The sequence below is a fragment of the Danio rerio genome, chromosome 16 (genome assembly GCF_052040795.2).
Source record: "Danio rerio strain M-AB ecotype USA chromosome 16, GRCz13ab, whole genome shotgun sequence".
Taxonomy (NCBI): Eukaryota; Metazoa; Chordata; class Actinopteri; order Cypriniformes; family Danionidae; genus Danio; species Danio rerio.
The window spans coordinates 14435028-14454565 of NC_141036.1; the positions used below are offsets into that span (position 1 = coordinate 14435028).

At 36.3% G+C, this 19538-nt stretch overlaps 1 long non-coding RNA gene across 3 annotated transcripts; it reads left to right on the forward strand.

Annotated features, from left to right (window-relative positions):
- Positions 1 to 15981: 15981 nt before the first annotated feature.
- LOC147840203 (uncharacterized) lies at positions 15982 to 18535 on the forward strand. 3 transcript variants are annotated; one of them, XR_015511153.1, is made up of 5 exons: positions 15982 to 16047; positions 16844 to 16888; positions 17116 to 17264; positions 17448 to 17538; positions 17989 to 18535. It is a non-coding gene; the product is annotated as an uncharacterized LOC147840203 (long non-coding RNA). The 3 variants fall into 3 exon arrangements; XR_015511154.1 differs by lacking the exon at positions 15982 to 16047 and adding an exon at positions 16180 to 16289; XR_015511155.1 differs by lacking the exon at positions 15982 to 16047 and adding an exon at positions 16180 to 16238.
- Positions 18536 to 19538: the final 1003 nt, after the last annotated feature.

Consider the following 19538-nt stretch of genomic DNA (forward strand, 5'->3'; position numbering starts at 1 on the left):
ACCTAATTTAGCAAGAAGTTTTGTCTCTCTCTCTCATGTATATATATATATATATATATATATATATATATATATATATATATATATATATATATATATATATATATATATTTTAAAAAAAAAAATATATATATATATATATATAAAAAAAAAAAAAAAATATATATATATATATATATATATATATATATATATATATATATATATATATATATAATGAGAGAGAGAGAGAGAGCGCACTCTGAAGCACTGCTTTTTATATGTATGCTACATATGATGTCAGATTTTTTTATTAATATGTTCTTATAGTATTTTTTGAGGCTTCACCTTTTGAAAGTTTTCTGAAATGTTTACACAGATGTCATTAAGCTGTTAAATAAATCTGTAAAATGTATGTGTGTTTGTTTTTATTTTGATTTTAGAGTCTTCTCAGATCACCCAAAAATGAAGATTCTGTCATCATTTACGCATCCTCAGGTTGTTTGGACACAAAGAGGAATATTTGATATTTTTATTCCTGTGTTTAACAAAAAAATCATTTTTAACAGAGCTGGAACAACCTGAGGGTGAGTAAATCAAGATAGAATTTTCATTTTTGTGTGACCACCAAACTGTCAAATTACAGTAATCCGGGATATAACTGTAACTTTACAGTTAAATCAGGTATTTAAACTGCAACCTACTGCTAAATCACAGTACTCGTTTTGCAAATTCACAGTAAAATATAGTTAATTCTACAAGATAATACTGTGAAATCACAGTAACGGACTTTATTATCTACTGTAAAGTTACAATATATGGTTGTAATTTCACAATAATTTAATGTGACAAAACCACAGTAAATTACTGTGAACTACCTCACAATAATTTACTGTGAATTTACATACAGTAATTTACTGTGAAAGTAATGCAATTATTAGCCAGTAATTTACTGTGAATTTAAGGTCAAATTTTTTACAGTGTAGGAAAACGGTTAAAAAATCAAAAAAAGAATATTGGAGACAATTTTGTGAGTCAATTGGTAGAACAACGCCAGTAGAGAGAGTATGGGGAATGATCAAAAAAATGAAAGGAAATGGAAAAGAATATGGATATCCAATGCTGATGGATGGGCAGAGGGTTATTATTAATAATAAAGAGAAAGCAGAAATTATAGCAAGAACATTAATTAAAGTACACAGCACAGACAATTTAAGCCAAGAGGAAAAAAGAGGGAGGGTGGAGACTTATGAAAGATATCAGTTTGATTTAGGGAAAGATGACGGGGATCAGGTACTAAATATAAATTTCTCAGGGACTGAGCTGAGTAGGGCATTAAAGAAATTAGGGAAAACGGCTCCAGGGAGAGATGGAATTTGTTATACTATGTTAGAAAACCTAACTGATAAAGGAAAGGAGGTGCTGTTGAAGTTGTATAACAAGATATGGGAGGTAGGAGTTATTCCAAAAGAATGGAAAAAAGCAGTTATCATTCCCATTAAAAAGCCTGGGAAAGATCCCAAACAGCCAACCAGTTATAGACCAATAGCCCTAACATCGCATATTGGAAAAACGATGGAAAGAATGATTAATGACAGATTAGTGTACTGGGTTGAAACTAAAAGAAAGATAGGAAATTATCAAAGTGGATTTAGGAAAGGTAGAGGGACAATGGATCCAATATTGAGGCTTGAAGATGATATTAAAAAAGCACAGGTTAACAGGGAATCAGTAATAGCGGTGTTTTTAGACATAGAGAAAGCATATGACATGTTGTGGAGAGATGGAGTGTTAATTAAACTTAACCAAATAGGAGTTAAAGGACGCATATTGAGATGGGTTAAAGAATTTTTATCAGAAAGATCCATAACAGTTAAAATAAATGGTACATTTAGTGAATGTTACAGTGTTGAAAATGGCACACCACAAGGGAGCATTATTAGCCCTTTTTTGTTTTCTATAATGTTTGATGGGATCTTTAAGGAGATAGAAAATAATACAGGAGTTGCATTATTTGCTGATGATGGTGCGATTTGGAAAAGAGGGAGAAACATAACATTTATAATGAAGAAAATGCAACAGATATTAAATACAGTGCAGGAATGGACAGTTAAGTGGGGATTTAGAATATCTCAAGAAAAAACTAAAGCCATGTTATTTACCAAAAAGAAAATAAGAGAGGATTTAAAATTGAAATTGGGAGGTAAAGATTTGGAGAATGTTGAATCTTTTAAATATCTGGGATTGTGGTTTGATAGGAGACTTACATGGAACACACATATTAGTAAAATGGTGGATAAATGTAAAAGAGTGTTAAATGTAATGAGGTGCCTATGTGGTGTAGACTGGGGTGCTAGTAGAGTGGCATTAAAAACAATTTATACAGGGTTGATAAGATCAGTGATCGATTATGGATGTATGGTGTATGGATCAGCTGCTAATACAACATTAAAACAGCTAGATGTAATCCAAAATCAAGCATTAAGAGTATGCTGTGGAGCCATGAAAACCACACCGGTAGCAGCATTACAGGTTGAAATGGGAGAGATGCCTCTACACCTTAGGAGAGATCAGCTGGAGGTAGTATACTGGGCGAACTTGAAAGGCCATAATGAAAATCACATAGCACAGACAGTTCTGATGCAATGCCAAGAACGAGAGAAACGGGGCATTAAAGGGTATGGATGGACAATACAACAAAAAATAAATGATATGGAAATAGATACAATAAAAATTTCGCCCACTATAGTATTTCCAGTAGTTCCCACATGGCTGCTTGATGACTTGGAAGTTGATTTTGAAATAATGAAAGAAAAACAAGAAAATGAGATTGACAGCAAACAAGTGGAAAATTATATAAGAGAAAAATACAGTGAAACAACTGAAATATACACAGATGCATCAAGAATTGGACAAAGGGTAGGAGTGTCATTCAGTATTCCAATGTTAAAAATTGAAGTTACAAAAAGAATTAATAATAATTTAGCAGTTTATACAGCAGAATTGGTAGCGATATGGTTGGCTCTAAAGTGGGTAGAGGACAATAAACCAATTAAAGCAGTCATTGCGTCTGATTCAAGTTCAGCACTCATAAGTTTTAAAAATGTAGTATCAGAATCACGGCAGGACATAATATATGAAATAGTACAGTTGGGAAATAATATCATTAAATCAGGAGTTATCATTTCATTATTGTGGGTACCAGCGCACATAGGGGTTAGTGGAAATGAGATGGCAGACAAGTTGGCTAAACAAGCAGCACAGCAAACTATGATAGACATGGACATCAAATACAGCAAGTCAGAAATCAAAAGTATAGTTAAAACCAAAATATTAGGAAAATGGCAACATATATGGAATAATGGGAGTACAGGACGTCAATATTACACCATACAGAACATAGTTGGGAAAGGTAGGGAAACAAGGAAAAACAAAAAGGAAGAAGACAAGTTCTCAAGAATGAGATTTAATCACACATCACTCAATAGCACACTACATATGATCAACAAACATGCAGATGGGATGTGTGAATGTAACAACCAGGAAACTGTAGAACATGTATTAATGCACTGCCCAATATATCAGACAGAAAGAAATATATTATTCACACAGTTACAGGAAAAACAAGTGGAACCTAACATAAAGAACATACTAAAGTTGAGCACGGGTGATGTATGTTTTAGATATGTTTATAACTATTTGAAAGACACAGGGTTGATTAATAGAATTTAGTATTTAGATGAATAGTTATCTATATCATATAGAGGTATTATAGAGAAAGAAATATCAAAGTTTGGGACATTTAGTAATTTATTTATATGTATAGGAAAATAATAAAAAATTTTATTTGTAATATTTTATTTTATTTTTTTTATTTTTTATTTTTTTATGGTTGGGCTTTGTTTAACTATAAAACATGGTTAGTTAACTCCGGATCCACACTCCAATCCAGATGGTGGCGGTAATGCACCAAAAGCTGGTTGCCAACCGCCATAAAACACACAAGAAGAAGAAGAAGAAGAAGTCACTTCCTGTTAGTGTTCCTGGCTCTTTGTGGAAGCCATGTCAGACATGCGCTCTCTCGGACAATCTAAGCCATCCGCTTTAACTCATCATAGAGGCAATGCCGTAAGTTTATGTTTTGCACATTAGACATGTTAAAGACTTTATATTAGTGATTATTTTGTAAAAAATACAACGTTTAATAACTTTGTTTGTTTGTTTAAGTCCTACTGCAGGGAGAACTGTAGTCTGTTTATGTTATGTATATGTAAGTGGAAATACCTGTCAAAACTCAATTTCCGAGAATTGCTTTGTTATATTGTTGCAGTTTGCACCATAAATGCTAATAAGAAGAGTGACAATAAACGATCAAACTTGCTACGACTCTGTCTTCATTGGCTATGGTTTAACTTGGTTTTTAGTCAGTCACAACACACTGCACGAGAACACTACAGTGAAAAGGCAGCTTTGATGTGAAAGTGGTTAAAATGTCCGCAAGCAGCAAGTCGTCTGTGCGCAGTGCTAGAAGTGGCAAGTCATCTGCTTCATCAGAGAGTGTAACCCGTGCTCGGGCCAGAGCCGAAGCTGCTAAAGTCAGAGCATCATATGCTAGCCAAGAGGCTAAACTGAAGATAGAAAAGTCCACAAGAGAAGCGCAAAATCATCTAGCAACAGTCAAAATAGACACTGAACTAGAAGTGTTAACACTACAAAGAGAAGCTGATGAAGCTGCTGTTGAGGCACAAGTGCTGGAAGATGCTGAAATAGAAATGCATGCTGCAGCTGAAAAAGGAGAATCCGAAGAGAAAGTAAAAATTGAACGCACAAGTGAATATGTAAATTCTCAATTAAACCTTTCGAGACATTCCCCCTCTGCACGCTTTTCAGCCTTGCCTAACGCTCCAGCATCTCATGCTGACTCACACAACAGCTTCATAACATGGAGTCCTCCAGTAAAAGACCCTTCACATACACAGTCTATTAACGACAAGCCAAAGTACCAGGAGGCTGATTTTGTACACTTACCTGCTGCAAACCTGTCTAATCCATCTACGGGTATTATAAAATCTGAAGTTGACAGGATAAACCCCTTTATAAACATACATGCAAAGCCATATATTCCTCAGTGCATTCTTCCAACTAGCACGCCACCCCAGGCAAAGCCTTTGGCGCAGTATTTAGCACGACGTGATCTTGTTTGTTCAGGACTGTACCAATTCGACGATAAGCCTGAGAATTATCGATCATGGTGTTCCTCATTCACAAGTGCAGCTCGTGAAGTTAACCTCACAGCAACCCAGGAACTGGACCTCATGACTAAATGGCTTGGGAGGGAATCTGGTGAAATGGTGATCTGGGGCCTGTTTCAGAAAGGAGGTTAACTGAAAACTCAGAGTATTTTAACCCTGAAATGAGAGAAACTCTGGGTTTTCCGTTTCAAAATGGCAGGTTTGTTAAACTCTAGAAAGCAGGGTAAGTCAAGCCTGTTTCTGAAAGAGAGGTAACTTTAACTCAGAGTAAGTTACTGTGGTAACTTACTCTGTGAATCTAACCTGGTCAGAAGCAGGTTTTATTCTCTAAACTCAGAGTTTCTGTCTGTCTCCTCCCCTTTTTTAATGATGAAGCGGTATTTCTCGCCTTAGCCTTACGTCTCCACACACCTATTTTAATGCTCATTTTGGATACGTGCATAAAAACGATTGATAGAAACGTCATGATGCACATAACTTTTTAAAATATGCATAAAAAACGCGCATAACTGAGTAGGATAAACTTTTATTCGATAGAAAATGTGCGCATAAACTTAGATGGAAAAACTTTTACTGAACAAATTACAGTATGTACATTAAAAAAAAGATCATGATCATATGATAATGAAAATGTGTGTAAATGAACAAACCAGCAGGCTGGGCACACTGTAACACGTCTTAAATATTGTTTTAGTCATTCTAAAATGCCTTAACTGTTTCAGTATTAGTGTATATTATTAATTACCTCCGAACGTCTGGTGCGTGTCAAGAGTCTCCGCGTCTCATGGCTTCAGACGCCCCCACGTGTTCATTGTGTTTCAGCATTGTCTTCTGACATCGAGGCGCAAGTACATTAATTAGGCTAAATAAACGACGCAGCTTCTTCTACCACAGTAAATTCTGTTTTTACTGTTGATATTTGGTGCCAGTTTAATCAGGAAGTGACAATTTTTTTCTCTTTGACTCGTTGGATGGAATTTTATTCGCATCTTTTATGCAATATTCCAGTTTTGCACATAAATTTATGTAATATATTTGGATGGAAACATAGGTATTGCCTACATTTTAGTCACACACAGAAGAACTGTACTAGAATGGCTTATCCTTTTTTAATAAATAATTAAATTAAATTCACCTTCGACATGCACTGTAACTAGATTAATGGGATTATTATTCTTTCTAAAAATTATTTTTAGTACTGCTTACCTTCTAAATGTTATATTAACCTCTATCACTTGATCAATAAAAAAGGCAGACACACAAGTGCACTGTTAAATCATTTAAAACTAATAAATGTATAAAAAAAGTTTAGAAAAAAATATATAAACGTCACAAATTACATTACTTATTTTATTATACTTAAATATTTAAATACTTAAAAAGTTAAATTAGGCATTAACTTGAGCAGCTGTTTTCCCACGCTAACTGTCTCTTCTTCACTGATGGTTGCTTCTTTTCAAATATATACACTCATATTTGCTATAACTTTGCATGAGAACATCAAGTTCAGCTGGAGAAAGAAATGGTGATCTCTTTTATGAGATATTGCCATAGTCACTCGTAATGTCTGCGCTCCATTGATAATGCCTTTTTAAAGTCACGGTGCACGCACTTAACTCTGAGTTGGTCTACTCGAAGTTGATTGACCCAACTCAGATCAGCTGTTCTGAAACCGAAAACTCTGAGTTTTTAATCTCTTGGTAAATCAACTCAGAGTTCAAGTTTAAACTCTGAGTTGTTTGAACCTCCTTACTGAAACAGGCCCCTGTTCAGTGCATGTCAGCAATCCTAATCTTGCATTACATAAGGCATGGGAAAGACTACGCTAGTGCTATGCTGCACCAGAAATCATCGAAAGGTCACTATTTCAGCGCTTGGACAGTTTTCCTAGGATCACAGCTAAAGACCACAACAAATTACGTAAACTCGGGGATTTGCTTATGGAAATCCAAGGTGCTAAAGAAGATGGATATCTCACAAGCCTATTGTACCTTGAACCCTCACGTGCCATTGCACCAATTGTAGATAAGCTTCCGTATGGGCTTCAAGACAAATGGGTGATTTCGGGGTCATGTTATAAAGAGTCATGGCCGTTTTCCTCCATTTGACTATTTTTGCAGCTTTGTGTGTCATGAAGCGAAGAAGCGAAATGACCCTAGCTTTATGTATCAAAGCAGTGCTATGACAACTGTGAAATCAGACCAATTCACTGGGAAGAGTTTCCACACCAACAAACCCATCTCTGTTCACAAAACAGATGTGTGGGCTGTCAGGGAAGACCCTAACAAAATCTGTCCATTACACAAACCACACCCATTGAAAAAATGCAGAACATTCAGAAACAAACTCCTTGATGACAGAAAAGACTTCCTTAAGGAGAAAGGAATATGTTTTAAATGCTGTTCCTCAATTTCTCACCACGCTAAGGAATGTAAGTCTTTTGTGAAATGTTTTGAATGCAAAAGCACTAATCATGATCCAGCCATGCACACTGGCCCGTCACCTCAAGTAGTCAAATCTCTTACACCATCACAAGAGGACGGAGGGGAGGGAGAGGATAATTCTGAAATGACGTCCATCAATACAAGCTGCACAGAGGTTTGTGGTCCTGGTCAGTGGGGTCGCTCATGGTCAAAAATCTGCCTTGTAAAGCTGTACCCAAAGGGTAGCAAGGACATGGCCATAAAAGCCTATGTAATTCTGGATGACCAGAGCAACCATTCATTAGCCAGACCAGAGTTCTTTGAGCTGTTCAATTTGGAGAGTGAGCAGTTCACATATAATCTTAGAACTTGCTCTGGAACTGTAGAAACATCTGGCAGGAAAGCAGAAGAATTCCAGATTGAGTCTCTGGATGGCAGAGTTCTCATATCTCTTCCACCACTCATTGAGTGTCATGAAATCATGAACAATCGGTTTGAAATTCTAACTCCAAATGCAGTTCTTCACCAGCCTCATCTATGACACATTGCCAAGCACATTCCAGACCTAGAACCAGAAGCAGAAATACTTTTGCTACTAGGAATAGATGTGATTAGAGCACACAAGGTCAGGCAGCAAGTCAATGGACCAAACAACGCCCCCTTTGCTCAACGTCTGGACCTGGGATGGGTGGTAATAGGAGAGGTGTGCCTGGGTAATGTACACAAGCCCACAGTTAACACATTTAAAAACAGTGTCCTGGAAACTGGTCATCACTCAATTTTTCAACCCTGTACAAGCTTTATGCAGGTCAAAGAAAAACAACAAAGCAGTGTGTTTAAGAAGGCAACTGAGATGACACTTGGACAGACAGTGTTTTGCAAAACTGAGCATGATAATAAACCTGCCCCTTCTGTGGAGGACACAACCTTCTTGAAAAGTATGGACACAAATGTCTTCAGAAATGAATCTAACAGCTGGGTAGCTCCTCTACCATTCAGAGAACCACGCCAACGCTTGCCAAACAATAAGGAGCAAGCTATTAATCGATTCTCAAGCCTGCAACGAACCCTCATGAGAAAACCTGAGATGCAGCAACCGTATGTGGAATTCATTTAAAAGATCTTTACCACCGGACATGCTGAGGTAGCACCACCACTGAAAGAAGGGGATGAGTGCTGGTATCTTCCCACATTTGGGGTCTACCACCCCCAAAAACCCAATCAGATCAGAGTGGTTTTCGATTCCAGTGCTTGTTACTCTGGTGTCTCTCTCAATGACGTGCTCCTCACTGGCCCTGACCTCAACAATTCCCTTGTTGGTGTCCTGCTACGTTTTCGGAAAGAGAGGGTTGCAATCCTAGCTGACTTTCAGCAAATGTTTCATTGTTTTTTGATGCGTGATGACCACCGCAACTTTCTCCGTTTCCTATGGTACAAGGACAACGATGTCAACAAGGAAATTATTGAGTATCGAATGAATGTCCACGTCTTCGGCAATCGTCCATCTCCTGCCGTGGCAATTTACGGACTACGGAGAGCCATCAGAGAAGGTGCAAAAGATCATGGTGAAGATACCATAAAGTTTGTGGAAAGACATTTCTATGTTGATGATGGTGTGGTGTCCTTACCATCTGAAGCTGAGGCTATCAATTTGCTCCAACGAACACAGGCTTCATTAGCTTAGTCCAGGTGTGTCCAAACTACGGCCCGCGGGCCATCTGCGGCCCGCAATCAGTTTTGTGGCGGCCCGCGAGGCTTTTTATAAATATCAATAGAATCTGGCCAGCTATACAAAAATGAACGTAATTCAATAAATAACCACCGGGTGTCGCTATTACATGCATTCAATTAAGCAGCAGTTCTTGTTATGATATATCTATATATCTATCTATCTATCTATTTCCCAAATGATGTCTAACAGAGCAAGGACATTTTTACAGTATGTCTGATAATATTTTTTCTTTTGGAGAAAGACTTTTGTTTTATTTAGACTAAAATAAAAGCGGTTTAAATTTTTTTTATGAACCATTTTAAGGTAAAAATTATTAGCCCCTTAAGTCTTCAGAACAAACCATTGTTATAAAATCACTTGCCTAATTACCTTAACTTGACTAGTTAACTTGATTAACCTAGTTAAGCCTTTAAATGTCACTATAAGCTGTATAGAAGTGTCTTAAAAATATCTAGTCAAATATTATTTACTGTCATCATGGCAAAGATAAAATAAATCAGTTATTAGAAATGAGTTACTAAAACTAATATGTTTAGAAATGTGTGGAAAAAAATCTTCTCTCCGTTAAACAGAAATTGGGGAAAAAATAAACGGGGGCTAATAATTTAGGGGGGCTAACAATTCTGACTTCAACTGTATTTATATATATATATATATATATATATATATATATATATATATATATATATATATATATGCGTGTCTGTGTGATGTATGTAAAATTTGGCCCGCGACAACGTTTGTTTTTTTGCATCTGGCCCTCGGCCCAAAAAGTTTGGACACCCCTGGCTTAGTCAAACCTACGTTTGCACAAGTTTGCTTCAAACTCTCAGTTTGTTATGGAAGCTTTTCCTCCTGAAGACTGTGCTCCAGTGATTAAGGACTTAGATCAGAGTGGAGAAACGTCTCCCACACAACAGAGTTTAGGTCTGTTATGGGAGATCTCAACTGACACATTCACCTACTCCACATCCACCACTACCAAACCATTCACCCGTCGTGGAGTTCTCTCCACTGTCAACAGTGTTTTTGACCCTTTGGGCCCTTCTTAGAGATCTTACCTCTGAAAGTGCAGATGAAATGGAAATTCATTTTTAGATGAGCTTTATATGTTAGAAACTTGTCTAAGACTCATTATTACATATGTGTGTATCTGTGTTCTCCATATGTTCATCATAAAACCTATGTGTACATTTTTATAGATAACTATATTTCTTTAGGTGAAAGCTTTTTCATTATCCTAAGAAGGATGTGTGGTTGTTATGAGCATATCGCACAAACAGCAGAAGACGCCTGACGTAATTGTAGATGAGGCCTTATTGGGAGTTGACCTCGTAAGTAGTACAAACCAGATAAAAGGGTGAACACACTTGACTTCAGTATCTCACTCTGCAGAAACTGTTGTTGCTGTATGACTGTGATCTTCTTTATAAAGAATAAAACTTGTAAAAGACATCCCGGGTAAGACTATTTTTCTTGACCACTGAGAGAGCCTCCTTAGAGAAAATAGCCACTACAATTTGGTGTCAGAAGTGGGATGTCTTGGAGGAACTTTTCCAGACCCTGCGGACGGTGACTGATCATCCTGGGACTTTGTGTCACAGCCCTGCCCCGCGATTGAGGGTTGAGGGGCCGACCGCCGGGCTCGGAGGGGGACCCCACTGACATCTGGGAAAAGAACTCAGTGGCATCTGAACTCTCTGGTAAGAAACAAATTCTTTGTTTATTGTTAAAAAAGGAAATTTAACAAGTTTTGGGTATTTGATTATTGTGATCAAAAATAATTAGAAGGGTTTTTACTGCAAATTGGGCCTCACCATGCTAGTAGATCTGTCTCTGTGGGATAGCTGCGTGATTAATGAAAGTGAGATCGGACATCGGGCGGAGATCAAGACCGTTGTTACAAGTGAGATCTGGCGTTTAGCTGAGATCAAGACCTTATTCAAGTGAGATCTGGCTATTAGCTGAGATCAAGACCTTATACAAGTGAGATCTGGCGTTTAGCTGAGATCAAGACCTTATTCAAGTGAGATCTGGCGTTTAGCTGAGATCAAGACCTTATTCAAGTGAGATCTGGCGTTTAGCTGAGATCAAGACCTTATACAAGTGAGATCTGGCGTTTAGCTGAGATCAAGACCTTATTCAAGTGAGATCTGGCGTTTAGCTGAGATCAAGACCTTATACAAGTGAGATCTGGCGCCTGTCTAAGATCAAGACCTTTTTAATATGTTCGGCTAGCTAACTGCGATTTACTCCCGGGAGGGGGTTGAAATCAGGGGGCTGTACAATTTACTTCCAAAAAGAAGCTTAAATCCAGGCTGTGCGATTTACTTCCAGAAGGAGGTTGAAATCAGGGGCCAGGCGATTTACTTCTAAAAGGAAAGTGAAATTGTGTGCCATGAGAAATAGAGCTGGAAAGCTTAACTTGTCGATTTTAGGTGAAAAATCGAAATCTGTTGGAGACGTCCGACAGATTAATAGGTACCGACAAAGTCCAGGGGAAGTTTTTACCAGCATGGGGACGTCTCAAAACAAAGTACGAAGATATGATAGACCGGTGTTTTGGAATAAGGTAAAATAATTATATGGAAAAAAAAAAAAAGCATGCAAGATATAGGAAAACTAATAAAGTATCACAAGTTTCTGAGGGAAAGGGAATGTTGAGTATTACAAGGTTAAACAAATTGAAAGAGTTGATTGAGAAGGCAGAAGGAAAAGCAGTTTGTTTTTGTGAAAGGAATGTGTGTGTGTCGTGTGGAGACACTATTGATTGTTGGCTCAGAAAGGCAGATAAAAGGCAAAGAGGAAAACGCTGCTGAGGCAGCTGGCATGTAGGGAAGAGAACAAAGAAGTGGCATGTAGGGAAAAGAATGAAGGAGATAAAGTGAAGGAAAAAGCAAGTAAAAATGTGAAAGTGTGAATGAAAGATTAATTAGCATTACTAATCTTTTTTATACATCTGTTTCCATTCATGTACCGCCGTACCATCACTATCCCGTGGCTGAGCTGCGAGCCCTGAGAACTGACCCAGACCTCAACTGCTACTGTCCCAGAAAACCTCCGACCGCATCAACGAAATTCCCACCTCGAGCGAGTGGAGGACATCTGTTTGAACTGGAGAAATGGACATTTAACGGACATTCTGCTGTGTGCTCAACATGATGAAGACAAGCTGACAGTGAAGCAAGAGCAAGACAAGAAGAAAGCAGAAAGGCAGCTGTGCATGGCTCTGATAGAAGTGGCCAACCAAAGATCCAACCAAGACCTGACAACCAAAGATATCGCAAGTTCAAAGGCGACAAAGGTGTCAAGGGTGAGAAAGATACCAGAAGATGGAGAAACTGGAATGTGACGGATGGCGATGAAATCTACAGAGCCTGTGGGGTACGTGACGAGAAACTGTACCAAATGTCTGCGCTTGCCACCAAGATGGACTTTTGGTCAAGGATTGACCCAAAAGGCGCAAACCAACAACGGAGCTGATGTGCGGAGAGGGAAGAGCAGGATGGAGAGGGTCTGGGCAAGCAGCCAATAGCTACAGTAAAGGGAAGTGAACATTTTTTGTGTTGAAAAAATCTTACAAAATTAAACAGGGGGGCTAATAATTCTGACTTCAGCTGTATATAAAGGTGGCACGATGGCGCAGTGAGTAACACAGTCACCACACAGCAAGAAGGTTGCTGGTTCGAGCCCCGGCTGGGTCAGTTTGGCATTTCTGTGTGGAGTTTGCATGTTCTCCCCGTGATTGCGTGGGTTTCCTCTGGGTGCTCCGGTTTTCCCCACAGTCCTAAGACATGTGGTACAGGTGAATTGAATAAGCTAAATTGGCTTTAGTGTATTTTAGAGCAAATATAAAATTGTATTGGTTTTCTGGGGAGTCTAACAGTGTTCATGTACAGAAACTAAAAAAATAAATTGTAAAATTACATGTTTTTCAATGCTTGTGCCTTCATTTCACATTCCAAATATGGGCTGTTTCTCAATATGCGTTCTTGTCTGTACTTGCTCTTGTGAAGAATGTTCTTTCCAGGTATTGGATAATGTATATTTGCACATGACTTACAATCATAGCTGCAGTCTAAATGACAGCGTTCTGTTTCTTGCAGTCAGGCGATGGATATTTGGAATGTGAAAATACAGCAAGTTTGTTTGTGTTCAGAAAAAAAAAAACGTTGACTATAAAGCATCTGCGGCTTCCTCCATTTCATCAGACCATTTTCCAAGTTATAAGCACTAGCTGCTATTTCGGCAAGGTAAAACCAACTTACTTGCTAATTTGCACTTTATATTCACATCTTTGTTTCTTTCAGTAACTTTTTATCTTGCATCATCAGGGAACCCCCACAGATGATGTTTAAGTCCAGAGCTCAGAATTGGGATTGAATCAATCTTTCACCAAACCTCAGGGATCAATGCCTTAAAGGTGTGATCGACACACATACTTACCTATATATATATATAGTTGAAGTAGAAGTCAGAATTATTAGCCCCCCTTTTAATTTTTTTTTCTTTTTTAAGTATCTCCCAATTAATGTTTAACAAAGCAAGGAAATTTTCACAGTATGTCTTATATTTTTTTCTTCCGGTGAAAGTCCTATTCGCTTTATTTTAGCTTTTAATTTTTTTAAAATCCATTTTAAGTTCATAATTATTAGCCCCTTTAAACTATTTTTTCTCCATATTCTACAGAACAAACCATTGTTATTCAATAACTTGCCTAATTACCTTAACCTGCATAGTTAAGATTTAGTATTTGAAATTTTACTAAGTTTATTTAGATTTAAGCAGTTAAGAAAAATGGTCTCATTTCTGTAGGTGCCAACACACGTTGGTGTAGATGGGAATGAGGAAGCTGATTTGCTAGCTAAAAAAGATTTAAATAATTTGCAAATAAAAATTAAATTAGCTTTAAGTAAAACAGAATTTAAAAGAATGATTGCAGTTGAAATATATAGGAAGTGGCAATAGATGTGGAGCAATGAAACTAAAGGAAGACATCTGTACCAAATTCAGGACTATGTTGGAAACGAGAGGAAAAGGTACAGATATAGGAAGAAATATGTCATCATTACAAGATTAATGATTGGTAATATCAATAAATTACAGCCTGTATAAAATAGAAAAACATGAATCAGGGAAGTGTGATAATTGCGAAGAATTGGAAACATTTTAGAATGTCCTGCTTATGAAAAGAAAGGTTTCAGTTAATCCAAGAATTAGGGCAGCTGGAAGTTGAGGTAATTTCTTTAAGAGTTTTGCTAGGTAATGGGTTTAGACAATCAAGAATTCATGAAGTGTTCATGAAATACTTGGGAATAATGCATAGAATTTAAATTTTTTTTTATTTATCTTATTATTAAGTTTAAGCTTAGGTGTTTTTTTCTACCTCAATTATGCACAATCGACACTCCAGATCAGTAGGTAGTGGTAATGCACCTATTCGTTGGTTTGTCAAACCGCCATAAAACATTAGAAGAAGTTATGCTGCATCTTTTTTTTTTATTGACAGGAACCAGCATGTACAGTTGAGAACCACTGTCTACTTAGATGTTAAAGAATGAAGTAAAAATGATTAAATTGTAAAGTAATTTAGGCGATATTATTTGGGACAATTGTACAGTTTACCAAAAAGATCAATAAGCAATTATGAACGATTTAATAGCAACAACATCATGCATAAAATCCAGTATGCATAAAGGTCCAGCAGTAGTGATGGGTCGTTCTTGAACGATTGCTTCATTTTGAGCGAATCTTCAATAGAATGGAGGAACCATGATGTCACCTTGTAGTCTAATCGGCTGCTAGCAAAAAACTGGTTCCCTCGATAAAATCCCCATAAGATTTTCCCATAGGCTTTTCGAAGATAGCAAGTAATAAGCTCTTTGTTCAAATACAGTTCATTACAGCGTTTTGTCCAACCGTATAATCCTCACTCGAAAATACAACTTTGAGCACTTTTGGATCTTAAATGTAAACGCAAAAACTGAAAAGCTAACATTAGGGCTATAAACGGACTACAGTGCCCTCGGGATGCTTGCCTGTGACGTCAGCACTACCCTGCTCCAGACAACTGTTCTAGCTTTCTTTTTAGAAATATGGCCCATGACAAAAATTTAATCTCTCTGTTTATTATATTATAATCCACACTATATATTATAAACAAATGACGCAAAAACACATAGAACCACATACCTTTTGGATGGTTTTTAAATGAAAAATACATCTGTTTTGCTTTACGTTTGTTGATAAAGTTTTAAAACTGTATGTATAAATGTACATAGTAATATGATCAGACATTAAAATAAGTGTATCGCTCGTGTGCACACAGCCTGCTTACCTTAGTAATAGACGACAGAAATGAGGCGTACACTGTTATCCCTAAAGTTGTATTAATTCAAAATACTTGGATTCAATAAACATAAATACCAACTTTTTTGCTCAGTTACTCAATTTGTTTAGTTTATTGTACGATTTGCATGATATTTTTGATTCTACTGGAATGTTTAAAATGTTTAAAAGTGAATGCACTTAATAAAGCTTATTTTAGTCTATTGGTAAAGGAGTGATGTGCAAGGGGAAATGTGATTGGCTCTTTGTCTTTGGACTGACGTCACTGGTGAATACAGCGTGAGCGCGCATTTTCTAATGGCTGCTGATCACTGTGAGTACGATTTCATACTTTTGTCTCAAACAGTCCACATTGTTTTCCTTTAATAAACAAAGTATGTAACCTTTAGCAAGAAAAACACATGTAACATTAAGCTGTGTCCGACGTTAGGATCATGTTATTGTTCCGGTCAATCGCAACCGCCATTGCCACTTACAGCTCTAAGACGTAAAAAGTGCAAAGACGTGCGTAATAGGATCATGATATCGACCATATATTATGTAAAAAAAGTTAATGTAAGTTTTGCCTGTGTTAGCGTGTTCATTTATGCCACGTTATAACCGATCACGGCCACCGCATTTCATCTATATAACTAACGTTACAGTTACTGTACGTGAAAACATGCTTTATGAGGTCGTCACGTATAAAGTTTAATATTGATGCTGTATTCGATGAGTCATCCGCGTTATCTGTTGTGTAAAATGATTATTTTTCAGTGGTGGTTATGTATCGTCAGATGTTTAGCATAACATTAACCTGAGCTGTTTTTAACGTTTTTTTTTTGTAAGTGAAGTATTAACAGACTAGAATACATTGAGATTTGCCCCTTTCTTCGGAAATACGAATTCATGTTAGTTGGCAGTTATTAAAGATATGCAACCTCGTGCTCATCAGTCTTAGCAAGTGAATTTTCAGTTAATTAGGATGAAAGCTACATAAATAATTAACTGTAGCTCGCTAATTCTTTTGATTAACAATAGCTGTTTTTGGGAAACTTGGAGATAACAGATCAAAATATGTAAATGTGCTTTGTCAGCTAGTAATCTAATGTATATTTTTGTAACTGTAGATTGCAGAAAGATCAAAGCAAGGCCAACCAGGATGAGATGAAAATGTAAGTATTGCTCATTTGCTTGTGACAAAAGATGGTACTTATTAAAACATTGCAGATTTAAACATGGGAGCTATGCAAAAAGCCAGCCATTTCCATGCATATATCAGGAATGCATTTGTAATGAAACGAGTACAGTATTGATAAACATGATAACATGCTAATTTGACAGTTGTTTAATTTTGACATTTCTCTGATGTTAATGAACTTTTTGTATTTTACTACTACAGGTGTATCAAGAATTCAACCAGATAGTGTGAAGGAATCTTAAGCAAGAATTATACTGGTCTCTTGATCATCACCGCCCACAGCTGATTCAGATCTTCAGGTCAAAGAGAGGATTCACAGAACAAATTTTTATCTTCTACAAAGTATAAAGGTTTGTGTATGCCATTGTTTGTACATGCCTTTGATAAAAATTGATGCCATTGTGTGCTAAATTCTGAAATTTATATAATTACTTTAGAAATCCTCAGTAACAGAGACTAAATTTTAATACATGAAAATGCCCTTTCTCTCATGTTGACAAATGATACAATGTTTTTTCTCTGCAACACCTCAGGCCTCTGACCTCACTGACATGCCATGTGTTGCCATTTGAGTGCTTCCAGTAGTTGTTGGTGATGACCCAACAGTTCTTCAAAGCATGTTTTGTAAGTATCATTAATAAATGTTTTTGTATATTAATCTAAGTTTTTTTGCATTCTGTTTCTTAATACTGTATGCATTTATGTTAGCAATAACAATAAATAAATCACCCAAGCAATGTCTTATTGTAGTTCATTAATAAATAGAATAATGATCAACATGAAATTTGAATTCATTTTATAACTCCTTTGAAACTCTAAAATGATAAGTAGAATAACATAAAATCTTTAGTAATTTAATTATATCAAATCTTTTTATGCTGTATGCAATGACTTGTATACAAAAATATTTTGTAGTATTTTTATATTTTATATATCATTGAATACTGGATATGTTTGGGTATACAATTAACAAATTATGCTTGCATACAACTAAAAAACATGACATACAATTAATATATATTAAAATCAAATGTACACTAAGATATATTTATGTTATCTATTTATTGTTGTCAGGCTTCAGATGATGGAGACTCAAATCAACATGTGCCCGTTGGAATTCTTAACCGAGAAAATGAAGATGTGGCTCTGCAACCCCTGTCCTTCCACCTCCACCCATCCTCTGTGGGAATCATCTTGGAGGGAAATGTTGTAATGGACAATATAGACAATATACCCCAGGCCAAGTGTCTTTTTGGATCAACCTATGCACTGCACCTCGGCTACACAAAATGCATGGACAATACCCTCCTTTTTATTCAACAAGTTTGGGTAAGAAGACGCTGAAGGGTAAGATTCTGGCTGTTAAAAATCAACTTGTCATCTAAACTGGTACAGAAAAGGCATGTTCCTTCAGGCTTGCTGTCCTAACTGTGAGATAAAAAAAATTAAAACTATGCTTTAGTGTTTGGCAAGTGTAAATATTCCATAATGTTACAATGTAATAATATCCTGTGGTTGTTTATTATTTAGATATGTTTGTAAAAAATGTATTAAAATATTTTAAACAAGTGTTTTAATAAGATTTTTAACAATAAATATTGACTAATTGTTATACAAGGCATTTTCTTGTTTTGTCACTTGTTTCGGAGTGATATTTCTAAATGATTTTTAAAAAAGTGTAAAGTTAATTTTTATTCTTTGTCCTTGTTTGTAATTAGGGGTATTTTCATTAAATCATTTATTGTGAATAGCTAAGGTTAAAATTATTTCTGTCATAACCTTCAGGTCGAGATTTTATGTTTTAAGTTTATACAGGTTGATTGAACTTAAAAAAATTATGGAAACTCGCTGCCCTAAAAAAGCTAATTTTGTCTTGTTGAAAAAACAATACTTTTTAGGTTTATTGTACCTAAGATTTCAATAGTGTTGTACTAAAAACCTTTATTTCAGTCAACTAAATATTTAATTAAATGCATTTGAAATCTTAAGTACAATAAACTTAAAAAGTATTGTTTTCTCAACAAGACGAAATTAGCTTTTTTAGGGCAGCGAGTTTCCATAAATTTTTTAAGTTCAATCAACCTGTCCGGGCTTACAGTGTAAGGGACAAGTCTACATGCCTGCAAGTTCCATTATGGACACAAAACAACATTCAATATCTTTTTATGTCACGAAGTAAAGCGAAACACATAAAGCAGCACATACAGTCACATATGCTAAACATTTTAAGGAGGAGTGTAAAAACTGTAGTTGTAGTGTTCTCGTGCAGTGTGTTGTGACTGACTAAACACCAAGTTAAACCATAGCCAATGAAGACAGAGTCGTAGCAAGTTTGATCGTTTACTGTCACTCTTCTTATTAGCATTTATGGTGAAAACTGCAACAAAATAACAAAACAATTCTCAGAAATTGAGTTTTGACAGGTATTACCACTAACATATACATAACATAAACAGACTACAGTTCTCCCTGCAGTAGGACTTACACTAGCAAACAAAGTTATTAAACGTTGTATTTTTTACAAAATAATCACTAATATAAAGTCTTTAACATGTCTAATGCCTAATGACTACAGCCCCATTGACACCCTCTGCCAATGCATTGATGAAATGAGCAATTAGATG